The following is a 14,158-nucleotide window of genomic DNA, read 5'->3' as shown; positions in this document are numbered from 1 at the left end:
CATTTATTGTGATTAAATAAAGAAAACTGAATAATTTGTGGATGAAATATGAAAAACATTTTCTAGAGTTATTTAAACGAATGTAAATTACATAGCTATGTGTGGCAAATATTATTTGTTGAATATTTTATTATTTTTGTATTCAGAAAAACAGCTTCCAAAAAAGGTGTTTTATGGAATGATTGTTAAAAAAATGTCTAAAAAATATATTATATTTCAAGAAATGATTTATTCTTTAAGCCATTATCCTGATATTAAATTTTGTTAGCTGTTTTTATTAAGTTTAACTCATTTTAAATCATTCGTTGTGGTAAAAGCATTCTAATAATTGGACAAGCCTAAAAGAACCGATGATAAAGCAGTTTTCACATTGAAAATAAATAACACATAAATATAACTACTCTCAGATAGTGTAATGTTAGATTTCTGTCGAAAAATCCAAACATTTTAAGTGGGTTTTAGAAGTGTAGCTAAATAAAGTTAAACATAGTAGCTGAATTTATAAGCAATTTACCCCAGGTGACACTATGCCAGGATTTCTTTTTATTTGTTCAATAAAAGGCATGACACATATTTCGAAGTCTTGCCATCTTTAATAGAAAAATTATTCAGTGCTATGCTTTTCGGCGTCAATGTTGATTTTCTAATATTGTTATACGTTTTTTTAATGTACGTTTTATTTGTTGTCCTTATCGACACAAGTAAAAGATTCAACAAATACAAGTAAGTGGTTCGAGCATTTGAACATTAAAAAAAATCCTTCTATAAATCACATTAATTTAAAATACTGCTGATGCTTTGATTAAGTAAAGATCCCTCCCTGTACTTGTATTTTATATACATATATTTTTTTTTGCATCAGTTGTTTAGACAAATTTTTTAAACTTAATTTACTTATTTAAAACTTTTCTTTCTATGAGGAATAAGCAGGCTATGTAACTTAAATACAACGAATAAATGTTATTGATAAAAATTATTTTAATCTTATTCAAAAAAAGAAAAAAAAAGAAACACTCTTTTTTTTTATCCGTAATAAAGCCAAAAATTTTTTCGCAATAATAATCAAAAAATTATCGGAACTATTTATGGAAGTAATAGACATCAGACAAAAAATGTGGTCAATTGTCTCGAAAAAATGCTTTTCTTTCTTTTTTTTCCCTGTATAATTTGATCTTTTGTAACATTTTATTTTCGATTCATAGGTTCACTTTTGTCATAATTATTAGAAATAAATCAGTATCGATTTTTCCCACATTCAAGAAAGTGGACGCGATTTTGATAACGGGCACATACAAGATTCAAACAAAATATGTATTTTACGACATTAACAGTTTGCATTTGAAACTTTTTTAGTAGTGCATTCACGTAGGAAAAAAACATACATATTTTCAAATAACTAATATATCAGAGGGAAAGAGCTTACAAGCTTTCAATAACTAACATTTAATTACTCGTTTAGTTCAATTCGAAAGAATGTGTCACATATATATCTTTTAGAAAACCTAATGGTTCCGGAAAGTATTATAGTTACTCGTATATTGCTTTCACAAAAGAAAACACTAAGAGTTACTCATGACTGCCATTTTTATTCATGTAGTGCCTCAATCTAAATATCTGAACAGAGCAACGGTACTTAATTTTAAGCTTTCTAAGATAATGGTTAGAAATTTATTTTGAGAATACTTTCATGAGCATGGGTGCATTAGTTAATGTAATATTATTTGATGAAACAGCAAAAATGCGTATCATGTGCGGAATGTCTAATAGTTCTTATGCCTAATAGGTTTTAGCAGACAACAGTTTGTTACAGTCTCGTTACTATTATCTTGCTTATTTGTATTCATGCGACATTCAAATGACGTACACCCTAGCTGCTAAACAGTTGGTTAAACTCTTCTTAACTTTTCAACAGTATGCAAGATGTATGAATAATGGTTTTTCTTTGTTTAATTTTTTTTCTAAGTTTATGAAGTATTTTTTCTTTTAATTTCCCAAAAATAACAATAATATGAAAAATACATAGTATTTTTGCTAAAAGAAGTTCAAAAAAGAAAAAGAAAAAGAAAATAAGTAGATATTAAAAATTAGTCCTTTAAAGATGGGTTTTAAGGCAGGATAATATCAGTCTGCTCCTACTCTTTCCAACAGCTTTTGAGAGAATACTACGACCATGTATATATTAGGTAATGTTTTATGTATATATTAGATTGGTCCTTCGTATAAAAAAAATGTTTTTTTTTTTTTTGTCTCACCTAATACTTAATTTAGTTTATTAAGTAACGGGTAAAATTTATTTTAAAAGTTAATAGTAGTAGTACGTGCCTCTAACTGGTGAAAAATAAAATAACATACAAGTAGTCAATGTCAATTCATGCAAAAAAAAATGTATGCAATAATTTGAAGGGTTTTTTTTCATTTGAAATATAATCTTATTATTATCATTATTATTATTATTGAGACGATATTCAACGTTAAGAAATATGCGTTTACTTTTTTTTTTTTTGCTACAGTCTTTTAAAACAAATAGATTTGATCTTTTTTTTTTTCAAAAGAAAGATCGAAAATTTTTTAATTGACGTTTTGAAAAAATCAAATATTGATTTAAATTTTTTTTCAAACGATTGTAGCTCCGAATGAACTGAAAATTCTTTGTTTTGAATTTACATTTGCTAATTGCGAAAACTTCTGAAACTGTAATGGTAACCCCTCTTCCTGGAATGACATACATATAGCATAATATGTATATTTGCACAAAAATATCAAACGGGAATATTACGCGTCTTTTGTATGGTCTATTTTTTGTTTTAGTAACATTAACTCATTAAACGCCGCTACATGAACCACGTTGAAAATACTTTAGTGTTCATATGTTCTGAGGTTCAATGCACGCCTCTTATCATATGTATAGATGAAATTTTGCAAAAAATATTTATTAGGTTGGGATTTATGGTAAGGTCCCAAAATGAGAGACTTGGCGTTTAGTGCGGATAACATACATATTCGTGCCACTATTTTGATACTTGAATAATACCTGACTAAATCCAGGTAGAAAACCCGAAAAACATCTTTATGTAATCAATAAAGTTAGTTATTGGTACTTTAAGTACATATTTAACACTTTCAAGCTTTAAAAAATAGAACTTGGTAAGTTTTCCCGACTCCCGGATTTATAAATGTTGGGCCCCCCCTGCAGCAAAATCTGTAGAGGCCAGCTCCAGTGACAGGCAGTGTATATTTGCAGCGTTAATAAGTCTTAGTGCTAGTCATTTTCATTTTTTTCTTCAAATTCTTGAGCTGTTGGGCCCCCTTAGGGACGTACTTCCCCTCCCCCTTGCCCGCTCTCCGGGTACGCTGATCCAGGCCTGGTTTTCGTTCCCTTTTTTATACATTTGTGTACGAAACGGAACTTTTCTCACACAATTTAATATCCTTAAAATCCCTTTAAAAGCCTTAGTTTTTCTATAAACAAAAAGAGAAGAGGTAGGTCTTCAAGTAACCATGTCGAGGATCGAGTAACGATAAATGACAATGACCCGAAGCACTAGACTCGTATAAAATGGAAATAAGGTATGTTTGGGCTGCCTAACGGTGTATTTGTTTCATCATAGGCGAGGGTTTTTTCACAGTCTACGCTTGGGTTGCTTCACTGCATGTTTGATGAAATGATTTACATCATCATAACGGTTTCAGAGATTAATTACCTGCGTGCTTCAAGTTGAGAAATTAGAAACGGTCCTAGCTTCACCGATTTTATCCAACAAATTACAATAAACTGTAAAAATGCTAATGGAGACATTTATTGTTTTATCTGTAATCTAAGCGATTTCGATTATTTTTTTTTTCTTCTCAACTATCCGAACATAATCTGGCGGTTCACAAACAAGTGATACTGTAGTCATCTTTTTGTGATACGCTAAAATATATTACTTCCGTATTGTTTGATGCTTGTGAAAGTCAAAAATGCAGAAACTTTCTCTATGGAAATCCAACATAACTTACTAAAACCCCCTGACCTAGACTTTATTGTATTTTTTCCAGAAGTGCCCTCAGGGGGGGGGGGGAGTGCATGACGCTGATTGAGCTAGTGACATTTTTAAGGGGGGGGGGGGAATTTTAAAGCAAATCTTTGATCTCATTTTAGGAGAATCTTTTCTGTGCTCTGTAGAAAATCAGAGAGATGCGTCATCCTCCAATGGGAGGATCGGTACCCCTGTTTATTCAGAACTTTCTTCTAAACAAATGGAATGTCACTTGTTTGGATAAAAGCACCTGCTCTTGACCTTGAACAACAAAAGAGTGTTTACAATGAGAAAATACAAAAAGGGCTGTGGCTTCAACAGAAAAAATAACGAGGGGAGAGTTCATGCATGCAAAATGGGTGAAGATCATTTCTACTAGCCATGCCTTGCTCTACTAATCAGAACACGCCAAATCTCCCATTTTGGGACTTCAATAACTAAACTCCTATGAACCCCCTTTGAATTATTTTTCTTGACCCCTGTTCATTGTGATTGGAATAAAGCTCTATTGAGCTTCATATTCTATGTTTTGTATTTGTATTAATATTTTTTAGGGGTTTTTTTTTCGTGTAATGCAAAAACGAGAATTTTTTTAGAAATTGAAGTTTTATATAATTTACATTCCAAACTTTTTGTATAAAATTACCAATGAAGTTAGGTACGCTATCATTCAATTTAAAATAATTTCAAAATGATATCTTAATTACTTGATGAGGAAAACAATCTTAGTCAAAGGTTCTCAGAATGAGAGACTTAGCGCTTAATGAGTTAAAGATTTTTTAAAACCCGGATATAATTTCACGAAACGCCTAAAAAGACATTCATACATAGGAGTAATTGTGAATTGGGGGATTTGTGAATGACATCCATAATTTTAATATTTACAGTAAGTTTATGAAAAACAACCAATAGTGTCCTTTTCAGTTCTTTTTACTTTCTTTTACGAAATAAAGGAAGTATTATATTCGCAAAAAAATTGTCACCTAAAAATCGGCCTTATTTTCCATTTTGTTCGCCCCCGAATAAATATTGAGTTTTTTTTTTTCAACCAGACCACACATGGATATATGCCTAAGAACGTATAAACACCCTAAATATTCATTTTGATGATCCCCGAATTAATTGCAGCGAGTTTTCTCGTGACGTCTGTATGTACGTATGCATGTGTGTAAGAGTGTATGTGCGTATGTATCTCGCATAACTCAAAAATGGTATGTCCGAGAAAGTTGAAATTTGGTACGTAGACTCCTAGTGGGGTCTAGTTGTGCACCTCCCTTTTTGGTTGCATTCGGATGTTCCAAAGGGGACAGTTTTTTGGCGGGAAATCATTGTTAATTTCAATGCAAACTCAAGTGGTGTTATAATTCGGCAAACACTTGGCGATATATCGCCAAGTTTTTTGTCGCCAAGTTTTTTAGTCAACTTGACGACAAGTTTGGTGGTTTTTCTTTTCTTTTTTTTTTAAATCTGCTTTCAATGTGGCGACTATTAGTGATCTTTAGAGAGTTAACCATTGAATCACATTAAGATGTCCAATATTGGAAAAATTAATCTGTATAAAACATTTATTTTGCATCAGTTCGTAACAAACTTGGGGGAAAATGTTTAAAGTTCCTTTGCTTACTCCAAGGCATTATTATCATTAAATTGGCGTAAAAGGAAGACACGCGATAAATATGCTTTTAAATCTTTGAAACTATCATCCAACTCCTGGTCTATATTTTTCATTTCTGAAAAATGCATTGTTTTTTTAGTACCTCGGTTTGTCAACGCATTGAATATTTTTTTATTTACTTATTATTATTATTTTGTTTACGTTTTATAGTAATAAATGCATAAACTCAATTCTTTTTAAGTGGCCGACTTGCTGAGATATTTATTTCACCAGTTGTTTCTTAATTTTATCATTTTATTACAAATTCAATTACTCCTTCATTTTGAAAATTTGGGGTAATTGTAAACAAACGCTGTTTAAAATTTCCACGCACTATAAGTATGTCTACAAAATAATTAAGGTTGATGAGGAAGATCGCGAAATCACTGTACATGGATTCCGTTGTACCAATAACACAAAATTTGAGTTTGTAAGTAAAGAAAATTCGAAAGTACAAGAACTAAAGAATAAGTTACATTTTTAATGGATTTGTAGATGTAAATAAATGATTAGGCTATGTTTTCAGTTTTATTAACAAATGAAACATTTTAGTTGAGTTAATAAACCAAAATGGAAATTTTTTAGACTTTTAAGTTTGATATCTTTAAAAAAAATTCATATTTTTATATTTGTTTAACAAAAAATTCTGAACTTGCAATCAAAGTTTGTATTTTCTTCAATCAATAAAATATGTCATTTTCAGTTTCTATTAAACATATTTTGTAATTTTTTACTATTATTTCTCACTTGTTATGTTTAATAAATTTAAGAAATTTGTGACCGGTGTTATACAAGGGGGATTAGTGAACACTAAAAATGAAAGTATCATTTCCTAAGTAGAGTAAAAGTGCATCTTGAATAGAACTTTAATCACATCTACCACTATTCTATTAACATAAATTCTGAATAGTATTTCTGATGCCGTTCACAATTACCCCAAAAATCATGTGATTAATAAATCCGTTCCGGGTAATTGTGAATGCCTCATACATTTTTTCCCCTAAAGAATTTGTTAAAGATTTTTTGTTGTATATCCTGATTGATGTAGCAGTTAGCATATAAACTCTAAATTGAAATATTTTTAAATCCTTTTTTTTATTTAATATTTTTTTCTTGAAAACATCAAAACCTATTTACAATTACCCCGGTCAACCCTATTTGAAAAAATACTTCAAAACAAACCTTTTAGTTATCATATTAAAAGATTCCTTGCAAAATGTGCCGGCATCTTTCATTGCTATTCATGAAACAAGTATTGCAAAAATTAATGTTAAACCCGTGATTGCTTATTCTCAATATCTGTTAGTTTTTGCGTTTTTAAACATACTTTCGCCGTAACTATTCAAGAACTAATTCGCAGTAACAAATTATTATTTTTCTATAACAAATACTCATTCCCCTTTAATATAATCTCCACATTAATACTTTTCTGTTGCACTAGGATATATAAACAGGAATCCCTACAATCCACTCTTGCACCGAATTTCGTTCTGACTGTCGGAAAAATTTTAGGAGGAAACAGAAATACATTGTATCTGATGATAAATGAGGAAAAAGTTGAAATCACTTAGATGTCTTTAAGAGTTAAGTGGCGTTCATCTTCAGATGGAACAGAGCTTTCAAAAAACAATTTTCTAAAGCTGTTCTGGTGCTACCCTGCAACAGCCTGGATCAGTTCTTTTCTGCTATCGCGGTAATTGGGAACGTAGCATCTTTCTATGGAGTAACTAATTTGTCTTTAAATGGGCTCGATGTAGTGTTTTTACGTATAAAGCTAAGAGAGGTTTAGATAACATTTATTGTGAGGCATATATATCTTGTACCACTTTCTTTTGTAGTGGTTTGCATATTGTTATTCAGAAAAGAGATAAAATGTATTTTTAGGTTGGAGTAAAAAAGTTTGCCAATGATATAAGTGACCTTTATAAAACTTAATGAAGAAATGCCAGATACAAGTAATTAACATATATATGGGTAATAACTAATTGGTTTAGTACTGAAAGTTTAGTTTAAGTCTTTATGGGAGCATTGTCATTACTCGAGGTGGAGATTAGAAGTAGATTTAAGTGTTCATATTTGAACGTTTAGTTGCAGATTTCGGAAAATATTCATGATAAATTTTACTACGTACGCTTCCTCTCACATTTTGTTTTATTTAAAAGTGTTAACAAAGTAATAAGTTAATTCAAAAAATTATGTTGTTACAAAAGAGAAAGTACTGGATTCGCAAAAAAAAATTTCACTCAAAAATCGACCTTAATTTCCATTTTACTCACCCCCGAATGAATATTGAGTTTTTTTTTTTTTCGACTCGGGACCAAACGTGGATAAGTGCCTAAGAACGTGTAGACACGCGAAATATCCATAATGACGATTCCCGAGTTAATTACAACGAATTTTCTCGTGATGTCTGTATGTACGTATGTGCGTATGTCTGTCACATTACTCAAGAACAGTTAGTGCTAGAAAGTTTAAGTTTGGTACGCAGACTCCTATTGGGTTCTAGTTGTGCACTTCTTCTTTTTGTTGCATTCGGGTGTCTCTAAAGGGGTATTTTGCCCTTTTTTGGGAGGAAATCATTGTTAGTTTCAATGTAAGTTCAAGTGGTGTTATAATTTGGCTGACACTTGGCGATATATCGCCATTTTTTTAATGCCAAGTTTTGTCGCCAAGTTTAGCGATTTTTCTTTTTTTTTATCTGGTTTCAATTTGGCCCCTGTTGGTGATATTTAGAGAGTAAACTATTAAATCACATTAAAATTGCCATTAATGGGGAAATGACATTAAATTGGAGTAAAAGAAAGTCACGTGATGTTTTTTTTTTATGCACAGTCGACTCCCGCTACAACGCAATCCGAGTTACTTGAAATGGCTATAACGCGATTATTCCTGATCACCCGCAACGCGATATTTTTCGGTGGGGAGTCGTGGTGTGTAAGTATTGACTTTATAACTGGCTACTATGTATATTTGTTTTTTCGTGAATAGACCTTCCTCCCTTTCTCATCACTGAGAGCGGAAGTTCCCACACCGTACTAGTCTAAACATCGCTTATACAAATAACCACTCCTTATTTTCCGATTATTTTTTTCATTCTAAATGAGAAAGTTGATGAAATATAATTACACCATAGAGCGCTGTTTCATCTAAAAATTGTGTAGACTGAAAGAAAAGGAAAAAGTTTTTGACAATTAAAGGAAAGCTAAAGCTTCTTGAAAAGCTGAATCTCAATTTAAAAATGCGTCGAAGGTAGCACGACAATTAGGCAGTGATGCTCCCATAGGGTATAACTCCATATACGCCGTGTACTCTCAAACATTTTAAAGACATATAGCGTATACCCTCAAGCTTCAAAAATTTTCATAGTATGTCATATTATGTACATGATCAACATACACATATTGTGCATAACTGATTACTGGGAGTATACGCTTAGAAAATTTGATGGGAACATCACTGCAATTAGGTATGAGTGAATCTTCCATATTCCATACATAAAATTATAAGTCAAGAAAAGGAAACACGTAAAAGTTCCCCGAGGAATTGCTTAGTAAAATGGAAAAAAATATATGAAAATGGAAGCTGCTCTTGTATTATGAGTTAAAGAAACCAGGAAGAGGGGTGTTGCCACAGATCGAAACGTTATAAAAGAATTAGTGAAGCAACTGCTTAAACATATATTAGAATAACGGTTTGAACACACAGCATAAATCATTATCATCTTCTCTTTCTTAAGTTAAAAATATCATTACTAGATCTACTTTACCGTACAACTATAGTGCATTATATGATGTATACTGTACGTATTGTATACTGGTTTATGTTATGTCTTTCCTTCCCATTGATCATTGATTTTGTGCATCTTAGCAGTATTTAATGTTGAATAAAACGTTTTTTTTTTTTTTTTTAATATAAGTACACATTCAGTTCGTTATGTAAGAAACAGTAATGTATAGCTAAGAAATGGTTTTTAACAGTTGAGGGGGTGTTTACAAGTGTCTAAAATAATCGATACGTTAATGAAAGGGTTTACACATACCCTTTTCCACAACGCGAAATTTCGACTTACGCGAGCGGTCTCGGAACGCATCCCTCGCGTAAGTCGGGACTCGACTGTATACGCTTTTGTTTTTATGAGCATAGAGCTAGTCATAAACGTGTCTATATATGTTACAGCTTTCAAATATAAACAACATTTTTTTCAATTTTTGACGTTTTAAATAGTAGTAGTATTAAGAATATTTTTTAAGTTTTGAATTTTTTGAGGTAGAAATTTTAATTGTTCCAGTTCTTAACCCTTTTGGACAAATGGAACTCAGGTGTCTCACCTAGATTCTTTTTATGAAGAAACTTTTTAATTTTCGATTTTAAGATTTTGAGAAAATCACAGAGCCCTAATGTTCTTCTTTCAAAATCTGCAATTGTTTTTAAAATAGACGAGTTATTGAGAAAACTTGAAGAAATTTACTAAACTCAAATGCGTTACTTATAATTGAAATTTACTTTTTCCTTCTTTATTTTCTCATAACCACGTTTTCAAGTTTTTACTTAAGCCAACAGATCTACGGTAAAAAGCATTTAACTTTAAAGATTTGAAACTTTGGAACCATGGTAGTTGAACAAAATATTGTTATATAAATCTCGAAAAGTTAATGTACAGGCAATGTGTGATTTTGAAATAATGACTAAATAAAATTAGGTGCAGAAAGCACGTTTTTCGCGTGAAATTATCAAACATTTTCCCGTAAAACCTGTTTTTAGTTTATTTTCAAATTGGAGGGTCATATCACTCTCTGGTATCTCACAAAGAGATAGAAAAAAAGTTTTTTAAATTATGAAAAAAATAAAGGCACTGAAAGTGTTAAGGACATGGTAGTTTTTTGCTAAAAATATTTAAATTCCTTAAAACAATCCTATCGAAAATTTTTTTTCAAAAAATAAGCAGTCAAAATGTGTTTTTTTTGTCATGTTCAATAATCGTATTAAGTTTCAGAAAGGTGCAATGGCAATTGAAGAAAAAAAGATTTAGGGTGTTTGCCTACCTTAAATCTATTTTTTAAGGTATTGTTTAACTGTAACCAAGGATAGTTGACATATTTTGAATATATATATATATACATATATATATATATATATATATAATGTATCGTCGCCTCAGAGCTTCAGTAGGATATCTTTTTGTTGTTTCGTAGATTAAATGTCTTACAGTTGCTCTGAGGCGACGATATACGGTACAATGTTTTAATAGGGAATTTAAAGAATTATATGAAAATTTGCCATTAACTCGCTCTCATGACTCATGCCATTAAAAAATACAAACTTTATTGTATCTTATAGTTTGTAGAGCGTTATTGCCTTTTTTGAGCTAATTTGCAATGTCATTGAGGAAAGGGTATTATATTTGAATATGGAGAAGATATTATACACTTATTTATTTTATCTGCATTTTTTCATTTCATAAAACTTCCTAGGATTATGTTTTACCTTCACTTTTCTGCTTGAATTTACTACACTAATGTAGCCCTGAGGTCGATCTAATCCCATTAACAACTACTAATTCAGGAGTAACACTTTTGTACAATTCATAAATTGGAAGGGCTAAAACAAATACCTGGGTGGACAAATCAAAAGCGTCTCGGAAAATATACGGTTAAAAATAATTCGAAAGTATGGTTAGTCAAAATGTCATCGGTTAGAAAAAACAAATGAGTATGTTCAGCAAAACAGAGCAGATGCACATGCTTACACATTGTTCGGAGTAGAAACTTTCTTACCATTTGACCTTCCTTACTGTATATTTTTTTTCCTATGGAAGAATGAAGTGTACGAAAATAATCCTCACGCAATTTCAAAACAACACTAAAAAATTAAGACACACTATTTCTATTAATCCTAAGGCAAAGCCGTCACTAGTGATTCATTGCTAGATAAATCAAGCTCGCACTGCATTAACATCAACAATGATTATTTTGAACATTTGTGTGATGTATATGAACATCGGCTTACGAATTAGATGCATTTAAACCTACTTAATAAGATTAAATTTTTTAAATACAATTAGTAAAGCAATAAATACAATTAGTAGTATCTAATGAGATAATCATTTAGTTGTAAAAAATAACATACCAAACTAGTACTTTTTATTATTTAGACTATTGGACTATTGATAATAAATGTATAAATGTAGTTTTTATATGTCTATTTTACAAAGCCCACTTAATAAGTATTGATTATTATTACTTGATGATTATAAACACATGCACTGCTATATATATATATATATATATATATATATATATATATATATATATATATATATATATATATATATATATATATATATATATATATATGCGAATATTTGTATTTCAATGTATCTTTCAGATGCTCATTCAGTATTCATTTTCCACTCGCAATTATGTTATCCAATAAACTTTTCTTCCCCTTTCTCATCTTTATTCCTCTTATTTACTTCTAAATGTATGAACTTCAACATATTGAAGAATTTAAATCACAAAATTTCCCCTTCCGCAGATAGTGACGCTTCTTTGACAGGCTCTGCAGAAAAAAAAAACAACACAAGAGTTCGTTTCTGGAATAATGGAAATTCAAAGATGGAGCCCATTGTCAGCATGAATAATTTTGCCTTCTTTTTTTCTGCCTTTCTCCGTCTCTTTAGTTATTCATTTTTATCAACCCTATTCATCTTGGAACTCGCGTGTTTATGAAAGACATTAACACATTCATTCGCTTGACTTCTTACATTCGCTTCTGCGTTTGAAGGCATGGATACTAAAAATAAATGTTTTGACGGTGTGTGGAAACTGATAAATAATTAACTTTTTTAAGATTATGAATGCATTCTGAGGGAAACATCGTTATCGGGTAAGATTGCAATAAAAATTTATGAACTATTATCCTTTGGCTCACGTAGGAGAGAAGAAAAGGTGCCAAAAAAGTAACAGAAAGGAATTTAAGTATTTCCGATTAGTATTGATAATGACGTTAAGAAGCAATGAAAATTTAGTACAAATGACGTTTTTTTTTTTTTTTTGTCTTAGTATTTAATGTAACATTCAAACTACTTTACCATTTCGAAATGAGAAACGTTTTGTTAGTTTTTTAATAAGCATTTTTTCGTTCTTTTTTATCTTTTTTTTGTCATAGTAATTAATGTATTCTTTAATATTCAAACTACTTCACAATTTCTTAGTCAGAGATGTTTTGATAAGTTTTTTAAATGTGGATTACTGCTACAATGCATGTTTGAACATAGGTGGAGTTTTGTTAAGATTTCTGGGAAATCCTTCTCACTACTCGGTATTTTTGCACAAGCTATTTGGATTTTGCAAAAGCCATGATATTTGAAACGTAAATTCTAAGTGTCCCCTCTAATTGATGAACAACAACAATAATATTTTTATGAGTCATTCCTTCATTCATTTATTATGGTCATATCTTCTTAAGAAAAGTATATACTTTTCTTTTTTCTATTCTTTTTTGAGTGACTTCTGATCAGTTGTAACTTGTAAATATGACGGCGTTTTAATTTCACTATGCACATCCAGTAAACGGCGAGCAAAATGTATGCGCAAAAGTTTTCTCTGCCGTCAGAATTGCTGTGAAGCCAGTGTAACTATTTCTACTGTAACTGAAGATAAAATTTAAAATTACTTTTTTTTTTTTGGAAAATGATTATTCTCTCCGAATATAATGCTAAGTTTATACTGCTGGTAACGTCAACAAAATGTTTGCAACATAATTAAGATTTAAAGTTGTAATACTTCAATGATTACAGTAAAATGATTTTACAGCACGTGTATAACATGATTAAAATAAAATATTGATATCGGGGATCGTAACCTGAATTTCTTCACTTAATAAATTGCCTTTTTTTAAAAGTTTATTTTAGTTTCCAAAGCTTTCTGCTCAATAATTCTGTTTCTTTTTATGTATATTTATCTATGTATTTGCACACTGTGTGTTGACTTTTCCGTGATATTTCACTTATTCAAAGAATCATACATTTAATTCATTTATGCATATTATATATTTCGCCTAGCAATACACCCTTTTTTATGCATGTGTTAATGTGTCCATCATTAAACTACTATTAAAATATAATTTTTTATTTCGTTTTACAACAGTAATTTGAAATTAATTTCCCTTGTAGTAAGTGAAGCATCTGCTTTTCTCTTGTTGCATCTGCTTAGAGCTATTAAATTATAAGTTTTAGTATACGATTTCAAGTTAAAATGTTTATTCAGACAAGTAAAGAAAATATAAATTCTCCAAATATTTCATTTCCATTGAAATTCCTCTTTTTAAGTCAAAGGCACATAAAGAAGCATTAACTTTTGATGTCAGCAGGTTAAAAGTTGCTGATCAAAGCCGAAAGCTTTGTTTAAAAAAACGAAAGTGCATACATTTCAATAAGAAATTATTTGCTTTCTAGTGACAACTGTGCAAAATTTATTTATGTAGG

The 14,158-nt window shown here is 30.5% G+C and overlaps 1 protein-coding gene across 1 annotated transcript in view; it reads left to right on the top strand.

Annotated features, from left to right (window-relative positions):
• Positions 1-14,158, top strand: part of LOC129231038 (gamma-aminobutyric acid receptor subunit beta-like) — a 518,639-nt gene that overhangs the window by 152,573 nt on the left and 351,908 nt on the right. The window lies entirely within an intron of this gene.

Source organism: Uloborus diversus, chromosome 10, assembly GCF_026930045.1.
Source record: "Uloborus diversus isolate 005 chromosome 10, Udiv.v.3.1, whole genome shotgun sequence".
Classification (NCBI taxonomy): Eukaryota; Metazoa; Arthropoda; class Arachnida; order Araneae; family Uloboridae; genus Uloborus; species Uloborus diversus.
The sequence above is the reverse complement of the archived record's forward strand: the minus strand, read 5'-3'. Positions and strand labels throughout refer to the sequence as shown.